The sequence below is a fragment of the Solanum lycopersicum genome, chromosome 5 (assembly GCF_036512215.1).
Source record: "Solanum lycopersicum chromosome 5, SLM_r2.1".
In the NCBI taxonomy this organism is placed as follows: Eukaryota; Viridiplantae; Streptophyta; class Magnoliopsida; order Solanales; family Solanaceae; genus Solanum; species Solanum lycopersicum.
Window position 1 is genome coordinate 45,082,884 of NC_090804.1, and position 9,760 is coordinate 45,092,643.

The 9,760-nt window shown below is 33.4% G+C and overlaps 1 long non-coding RNA gene across 1 annotated transcript; it reads left to right on the forward strand.

Annotated features, from left to right (window-relative positions):
• The first annotated feature begins 3,999 nt into the window (after nucleotides 1–3,999).
• On the forward strand, nucleotides 4,000–7,190 carry LOC138348424 (uncharacterized). Its single transcript, XR_011221030.1, has 3 exons — nucleotides 4,000–4,104; nucleotides 4,435–4,469; nucleotides 6,978–7,190. It is a non-coding gene; the product is annotated as an uncharacterized lncRNA (long non-coding RNA).
• The last annotated feature ends 2,570 nt before the right edge of the window (nucleotides 7,191–9,760 follow it).

A 9,760-nucleotide genomic window follows, 5' to 3' on the forward strand; every position in this document is an offset into this window, starting at 1 on the left:
GGAGATGCCAATATCTTGCCTACGAAGTTCCTTTGTTTTTCTAAGACTTTTATATTCATTCAACATTCAATGTGTATGACTTGTATAATCCTATATGTGGCTTCTTTACATTTGATGTAGGTCTATGCACATATTGTGATGATTGTTTAGATGGTATGAGAAGACACAATCTTTGAGACAATCTTTATATATTATATATGTGTGTGTGTGTGTGTGTGTGTATGTGTGTGTGTGTGTGTGTGTGTGTGTGTGCAATAAAAGTAAAAGGCTATGTAACCTTCCAATACGAAGGGTCTGTGTATTATCGATATAAATATATTATGTGTATGTACAGGTCTATGTAAACCGCCAAGTATATGTGATGAAAGTATTAAATTTTTTTTGCATCTTAAACCTATGAATGTAATGACATGATACTAAGGGTCTAGTCGTAGTCCTCTAAGAGGACGCCTATGACATTTAACTCTAGGAAGTATGCCCGGATATGACATTAAATGCTAATTTGAATGTAGAGGGTTCAAGACATATCTCCTAGTGTTTTAACTATGTTTCCTCCATAGGAATACTAGATAGTGGATCCACCTAGAATGCTATGTTCATGTTTTGGTTTTACCTTGGCATGTAGACCACTTTCATTTGGTGTGGAGTTTCATGACACCGGATTCCATATTTAGCTCACACGGTCTAATGTCGATTAAGGTAATTCTTCCCTCATGTAAAATAAAAGCAAGTAAATGGACATTGACTAGGGTGACTTAAGGAGTCTACTTTGTATATATAAGGGTCTGAGATTCTAGTTAGACACTACACAAGTTGACTCTAAGGGAAGTCCTAGGAGATTTTTCTCATGTAATATGATATGAAATGTAAAATGATTATGATATATGATGTTGTTATTATATGATTTTGACTATGTTAATGAACATAAACTGGTTTATGTTTCTACATGTGATTATTACTACTTATGATGTAAGTTGTATGAAACAGATGTTACTTATTGTGTCCTATCTTGTTTACATGATTATGTGGGGTTGTGGAGCTTCATATGATCATTGAACTTGTAGGCTAGGGATGGGATTATTGATAAGTTTCTAGCATGTTATTTTTATATGATCTATTGGACATAAAATGTTAAGACGACTTTATGATGATATGTCTTTGGTTATGATCATGCTTTATGTTGTATTGATCCTTATCTTGTATATGCTCTCTTGTATGTGAATTAAAGGCTTTCAAATGACTAAACATGCTTTTTAAATAAATGATCCTTTTTCCTTCATATCCATAAATGTTTATGTGCATACCCCACACTTAGTAAATGAGGCGTACTAACCCCTTACTTTATATTAATACAACTGTAGGGTCTGGCCAGTGAAGATTAAGAAGGTCGATTGTAGAAGCTTTGAACTCTTTCTCCAAGTATTGATAGGTCCTCATGTTCGGGGTTACAATATTTTCATTATTCTATATTACAAAGACCTTAGTAGTGTTAATAGATACTCTTTATTTCATTTTTATTATGTTCTTTGGATTCTCATGTACTATGACCTATATGGCGTATTGACATTCTATTGGCTAAGCGCAACTAATATTTTTATATTGTTTTATCTGAGACAAGTTTTAGAATATCGTATATATGTTATCATGTTGTTAAAAGAGAATCCTAAGTCAACTTCTATGTGAGAGGTCTATCTATACCTCAATATATGTTAAGCATAAATTCTAAGTATACTTCATATAGTATTCAAATGTTTTTAGTTTTTCTGCATTTTTAAATGATGACATGTTGTGACAAATGCTAAGGGCTTGCCTGATCCTGTAGGAGGATGACGACACCGGTTGCGACGGCTGGTACTCTCTGGCTATAACAAAAAATATGTGTCTTGAAGATACTATGTCTAAATGAAGCATAATGTGAATGTGAAGCATGATAGTGTGTGTATTATTATGAATGTAGTATGATCATGTTTAAAAGTCAATGTTATAAATAATTGTTGTTATGTATTGTCACGATCGGGGAGCACCCCATTGACGTAATAAACATCTTTGTCCTAGTAGACTCATTAGACTAGCCCTTAGCATACATCATGGCATATCATAGGTAGAGAAAATGCAAAAAAATTTAAAACTTCTAAATATTAAGTATGCTTAGCCTTCTAACTTATAATATTTGGAGTTTACATAGACTCCTCACTTATGAAGTATACATAGACTTCTCATTTAGAAACATAGACCTTTCATTTAAGTAGTCTATAATTATCTCACATATGACCATCCAATGAGAATTACAAAGTTTTGGCATACACCTTAAACTAGTACAATATGTCACATATTGGCTTAGAACAAAATCTCAATATAAGGAAAGAACAATCGTTTAAGACATAGAAAATACTATTCAATTTATAAAAGTTGCACCATCCTGGTAAGTTGAGGACTCATGAACAACTTGGAAAAAGAACCAAGTCTACCTTGCGATTTGACTTGAATCAACTCAACGGCCTGAATATACATATTTTAGAAATATAAAGTATGAATTTGTACAACAAAAATATGGAAACATATGCAATTGAAACCTTTAAAGAGATGCAAAAAAGGGATCATTTCTTTGAAGGAATGTTTTGTCATTATTAAAGCCTTTATGGACTTACAAGATAATATACAAGTCAATTATAACTTTATCACCAAGATATACTCATATAAGCAAGAATAACATCATCATAAAGTCATATCAACATTTCATGTACAATCGTTCATAATAAAACATACAACACTCTTACTTTCCATCACATCCCAAGCCTACAAGTGTAATGCTAATGTGAAGCCCCATAACCACACGTAATCAAGTACTCCAAAGAAGAAACCATAAGTAATGCCTTTACCACATATAACATAATATCATGTGTAGTCATCATCATATATCAAGTTAGACCATATCATGTTAATCAATTAAAACCAACATTATATAGAATCAACATCATACATTTCATTATATCGTAAGTGCATCAAAAACATCCTCCTAGGACTGCCCTCAAGGACAACTTGTGCAATGCATAGGAAAAATCTAATACCATTACCTATACTTAGTTGTACGTCTTAAGTCACCCTAGTTAGTGTCCATCTCATTACTTTCATTCATTCATTTTACATTCGGAAACAATCTCCTTAACCAACAATAGAGCATGTGAGATACAAATTAATTCCAGTGTCATAAATACCTACACAAAAAGAAGGTGCTCTACTTGAAAAGGTAGAAACATAACAGGAACATAGGATTCTAGGTGGATCCACTAGCTAGTTTTCCTATGGGGGCAATGTAAGGTCCCTCAAAATGAACAGAGGTATATAGATACTGACATGTTCCATAAAAGGTTAATAACATGTTACATAACTATTTTACAGAATTTATACTTGATTTGAAGTTGTTTGGAAGTCAAACGTGCGAAATGTTTGAAAGTTAGCTTAAGCGTGCTAGTGTGTTCCAGTGTGCCTTGGTATGCTTTAAGTCTTGTTTGATCCTCAAATTTATATGAAAGGTCCTTAACATATTTATGATCGTAATTATGTTCGAAACATCCAGTCACAAGTGCTCAAGGACCACACTAAGGGTCCTCGAGGACGATCCAAACGCTACCTTACACTTCCTTGGTAGTCAAACGATGACCTAGCAACAATAGGCCCTACCTCATTCTACGCCCCGTCGATGAGGGCCTTTTGATCCACACTTAGGTGTGGGATATTAAGCCCCCAAATGGCCCTCTCTGACCCAAACGACGGAGGAGCAGGACGTGCCGTCATCTATCCAATGATCCGTCGGCTGCCCTCTTAAATTGGAGGCCTGCAACTGCACTGCCTTCACGCTAGTCACTAGGGGTGAATTAGAAAAATCACACTACGTTCTAAAAATAGTATGTAAGGTTATTATAGGCAATTTTGGTCATTTTGATTTAGTTAAAAAGATCAAATCCCCAAATATACTTCATTCTTCAAATTAGACTTCTCCCTCTCAAAACACTATCTCTGGGAACCTCATTCAGAGATGAAGATCAAGCACATCTTTGTTGATGGATTCATATTCACGTTTTATTTTATTTATTATGTAATTAGGTAAGGTAATCCTTCATCCTTTGTTAAATATTCATATATGGAGTTCTTATAATGGTTTTCAAAAAAAGATTTCATGATCCAAATTCCTATCTTTAAATGTAGCCACAGGTTAATTCTCAAAATGATTTTAAAAGCATGTTTATGATTAATTCATGATTATATACTATTTTATTGATAGTTTCATTCCAATTTTATGAATAATCCATGATCCTCCTAAACTCTCAATATAGCCTATAATGTGGGTAATGTGATCTTGTTGAGATATTGTTACATTGTGATTTTAATTATGCTATCTTGCTTATAACTACTGTTTTTCATATGAATTTTTAGGAATTGATCAATAAGGATCAAATCATGGAGAATTGGTAAGGCTTTCCTATTCCTTCTACTTTGTGTAGAATTGATAGTTGAATTGTCCTTGAATGACATTGTGTGGTATGCTCTACTTATAGTGGCGGGGTTTACCTTCTTGTCATTACCTATGTGGTTTGAGCATGGCATTGAAGGAATTATGTGTAATACGAATCAATGTGAATCTTATCATGAATGTGAAGTATTATTCCTAGTTTTTCAATAAAGTGTAATGTGCTAGGTGTTGATGATGTCTACTACAATTGAATGACGATGTAAGGGTTAGGTATGGTCTATGTGCTTGTCCTTGATGAAGTTGTAATTATTAATTATTGTTACCTATGTACTTCTCTATGAATGTTTGATCTTAACTAATGTTAGGAGTTTTAGATTCAATAATACAGTGTCTTATCACCTATAATATAATGTGGTATGTGGCCTATGCATGAATGTGTATTGTGATCCTTGGAGGGTGGATGATTCAATGATATGTTAAGTGGCATTTTGTGATCATGTTTTCCAATGTAAACACACACACATCATGCATGTTTATGGGTAGTATAGGCTCATGGTGCCAAATGAAAGCATAATTCTCATATGCACTAATGTATACAACTATATATTTAAATTATATATCTGTGAAAATATGAAAGTGTATATTAAATAGGATGACTTGATAGGTGTACTAGTGAAGGTAAGAGTATGAGACATTGACTATGCATTGCATATGTGTACTTTGATAACATAGTTCCTAGGGTGGTTACTTTAAGTACATGATGTGAATGCATGATTACGACATGAACATGAAAGTATATGATATGATGAAGTTTCATGTGTAGTGTCTAAATATTATATATGAAAGGTTTCCTCATATACGAACATATACACACATATGAATGAATGCATAACAAAACATGTATGGTAACCTAGTAAGTAGAGTCCTTTGAAAGATTTTCTCAATTGTAATCTAAATTAGACTATGCAATGAAATATGCTTTGTCCATGTAAAAGGATACTCTCACATGATCTAGGTTGATGAAAGGACATTCTTATCTATAACGTTGAGCTATGCATATGAGAAGTTAATCTCCTATAGCCTATTTTTATGAAATTAATATAAATAAAGGCTATTAAAAAATGGAATTTAGCTTAGCAATGTGTAAACTTGTAAATGGGAGTTGTTGACTCCCATTGTAGGGATATTCATTCTATGGTACCACATGAGGTGTTGACTCTCCTTGGAGGGAGATTCACCCTATGAGCCTATGGTATCTCATAGGGTGAAAACATTAACGCCTAAGGGAATCAAAATGGTTTCAATTTACATCTCCTAGTTCCTTGACTACGTTTCTCCCATAGGAACTAGCAAGTGAATTCACTTAATATGCTAGCATGATGTTAATGTTCTACCTTGGCAAGTAGGGCACCTTTCTCTTTGGGATTCCATGAAAATGGATTCCATGTTTAGCTCACGTGCTCTTATTGTCAGTTAAGCATATGATTTTCCTAATGTAAAATGGATAATTGACGTAAAGTAATGAGGCCTAACTAGGATAACCTAAGGGTATTTTTTTAGTGTAGTTAGAGTAATGAACTTACCTATGCATTGCACAAGTATCTATTGAAGGGAGTTCTAGGAAGGTGTTCTATATGTATATGTATATGTATCTCATGCATGAAATCATGATAATGACCAATTGTTATGATAATATGTATAGTATCAGTGCCATGGTGTCCATATGATGATGTCTCACTCTATGTTCATGATGGTGGTCTTAATGTCTAAATGATGAAGGTCTTAGTAGGCATGCATGAAGTGTATATACATTTCATGTTAATTTATAAAGTAAATGATGATGCTTGTGGTCTCCTTATGAGTTTACTTAGTATGTGTGAGGTTGTGGGGCTTCTGCTCATTGCACTACTATGCTTAGATTGGGATTTTGAGTAAGGCCAATAATTTTTAATAAAATGAAGTGCTATTATGCATTTGATGATTGTTGCCTTATTATGATGTTATTGGTGGTGTTTACTAGTATGTTGTCTTGGATTGAGTCTTCTATGTGGTCCATAAAGTAAGTTGGGTCAAACATGAAGTATGTGTCTATGAATATATACGTTTGAGGTAATGAAGGTTGTTTGAATGTCAACCTTGGTGACCTTAAGGTGATGCTTGAGAGTGGATGGCAGAATTGGACACTATTTATACTTTGCACCAAGTGTTACTAGAGGGTTACATGGGGATAAAGAACATAAGATACTATAAGGGTAATGTTATGAAATCCTAAATGTTCCTTAAAAGAATTATGTGGCTTTATGTAATGTTATGAATAGTGTCCATGCATGTATGAAGTATATGAACTATGTTGTACTTCTTGTTTCAATGTTCAAGAAGTTTTACTAAAATGCGTGATTCATGGTTTCTAACTAACTGTCCTCTTTAAATGCATATTTTTCCATGATTTTCATACTTAGTGCATTCTTGTTCTAACAACATTCTTCTTCATCTTTTTAAAGTGTAGGTTGTGGATGACTAGAGGATATCTATTAAAGTCAAGGGTTTGATATATGTTTTCGAAGCTTAAAAAAGGAATACTAAAGATTCAAGTATTTTCCATGTCAAGTTATTATATTCAAAGTTATGTTATACCTAAGAAATTATGTTATGTCGTTAAGGGTTGTGTCCCTATAATAATCTATTGATGCTGATTCTAAGATGACAAAAGAGACTTAGAGTCTAGCTATGTACTTATGATATTCTATTATATATATATATATATATATATATATATATATATGAAGTGATGTTCTATCATATGATGTGTTGTGAATAGTTTTAATTTTTTTTTTTGCAAAATTTCCTTTGAAAATGAGATAAATGATGACTATGGGATTGTATAAGACCTCCGAGTGGTCAAGTACGCCATGTTACTTGTAGGTAGTGCTCCCTAGACAGAAAATATAGTTACGGAACTAGACGATTTATAAGAAACTCATGTATGCACATTGCATGGTAGTCTCTATCTCATGAGAACATTAGTGAACCTACCTTCCTTCTTTTGAAGGGACACCTCTCATATCTAGTTCGCTCACTGCTAAGCTAAAGTCCCCTTTTGAAATTCCTTCAAGTCCTTCTTAATCATCAATTGTTAATATAGGACAAATGATACTAACCCCTTTTTATAATGATGATAATAGCTCTTTATGTTTACAATGAGAATTTCCTTTTATCACAATCCAACATTAGTGAGAACAACACATCATAGTCATAATAATAAGCACACAAGAAAACCAACTTCAACCTTCCATAATCATACCCCTATCATGATCTCACATTAAACATATTCATAAAATTCCATCATATTCATCATCTCATCATCTACCTATTTTATTCACACAATCATACTGCAATTGAATATCGTCATCAAGAATAGACCAAACATACTTGAAGTAAAGTATTCATAATCTCAAGTCTTACCAATAGCTTCCAATAAACTACTTCAAGATATTACCCTCAATTTCAAAAAATTAACCCAATAATCCAATCATCGTCATCATAATATTGTGAAATAAACAATAACATATTCAATTCCAACAATGCAAATAATCTACAATTGCAATTCATAGCTAGGGTTTGGGAAAAGGGATCATTCATAGATCATTCATGGAACTAGGTCAAGGATTAATACCTTCAACTATCAAGAATTAAAAAATCATAATATATCCATATAATTCAATTTAATATCTTAAGAAACAATTTTAAAGATGACACTCGAAATTGGATGAAAACGATGATTTTATACATCTTCGGAAACAAAATCTGAAGAGCCTCTTGGTGAAAGAGATCCCCAAAATGAATAGCTTTCATACTTTAAAACTCCTTTAAGAATGATGGAAGAAATTTTGAGTACTAAGTCCGTATAGAATCTTGAACCTTTTCCTTCAATGGAGGGTCTTGGAATATAGATAGAAAGTAAGAGAAAAGTAGGAGTGAATTGGGTTTGGGAAATAATGAAGTGTTGAGTTAGTTTAATGAAGTCTAACTCCATTATATCCCAAATCTAAATTAATTAACCCCCCTTTAATCCCTAATTACTTTAATAACTAATTAACTAATTATCCTAAGGTTGACTAAAATTTGGTCGTGAAACGAAGGACCAAACGACGACTTCATGTCCACGATGTATCGAACAGACCATGGACCGTATTGGTAGTCCGTGGTTTCAGTCAGAGATTGGTTTTTGGAGACGTTGTGAAATATGGATAAGTCCCTACTAACGATCACCATCGACGGTTTGATGACCCATCAATAACTTGTTGTTTAGATCATCGACTTCCACTGTAAATTGAAAACTTTTAGGGTAAAATGTTAGGGTCCTTGAGGGTGTTCCTTAGGGAGTCGTACGCATACGTTTCAAACGAAACACACTCTACTATATGTTCCACACCTTTCAACAAAATTTGACTTCAATCGGACTCTCTAAACCCCTTGAAACACACCAAGGCACACTAGTTCAATTTCACTAGTCTCCACACATCTTGGTCGTTTCTTGACATTTTGTCTCTAATATTTTCTAATTGAGTTAATTACGTAATATTGTTTAAAGTCTTTGCTCATCAATTGAGGCACTAGACTAAGCCATGAAACTACCTGAGTGTTACATTATCCCCCGCCTCCCCATAGAAACATCCATCCCTGAATGACACTTAAATCTTTTTATAAGGAGATAAGAGACTCAATACTATTAGACCAACAAAAAAAATAACAACATGAATATCATCAGAGTCACAGATGTACGAGTACTTCACAACTTAAATCAACACAAAACCAAAGCCCTACGCATACCAACTCCATTGACAATTCATTAAATGTAAGAGCTCAACATTTCATATCACATAATAAAGAACTAGCTTCTCAAATCAGCATGATCTCAACATGAACATCAAAGAATTAACATGTGATTCTTCTTGTCATTACAATATAAAACCACAACATCAAGAAGGCAAATACATATACTTCATATGCGTGCATCTACATCATTGTGACATCCCGAGAGCACACCCTAGAAGTTTAGGCACTCTCAAAGTGCGTCACGGCATACTTGACCTCTTGGAGGTCTTGTACAAGACCTTTTGTATCGTTCATCACAGATACATATATGAAAAGTAGTGCAGAATGAAAAAATTTCACAACATTCGAATAGTCTATCAAAATATATTTATATAAAAAGCGTAGGAAATACTAAGTCTCATATCATCAATTCTTTGACTCCTATTATACTTGGGGCACGACACATAAAATAGC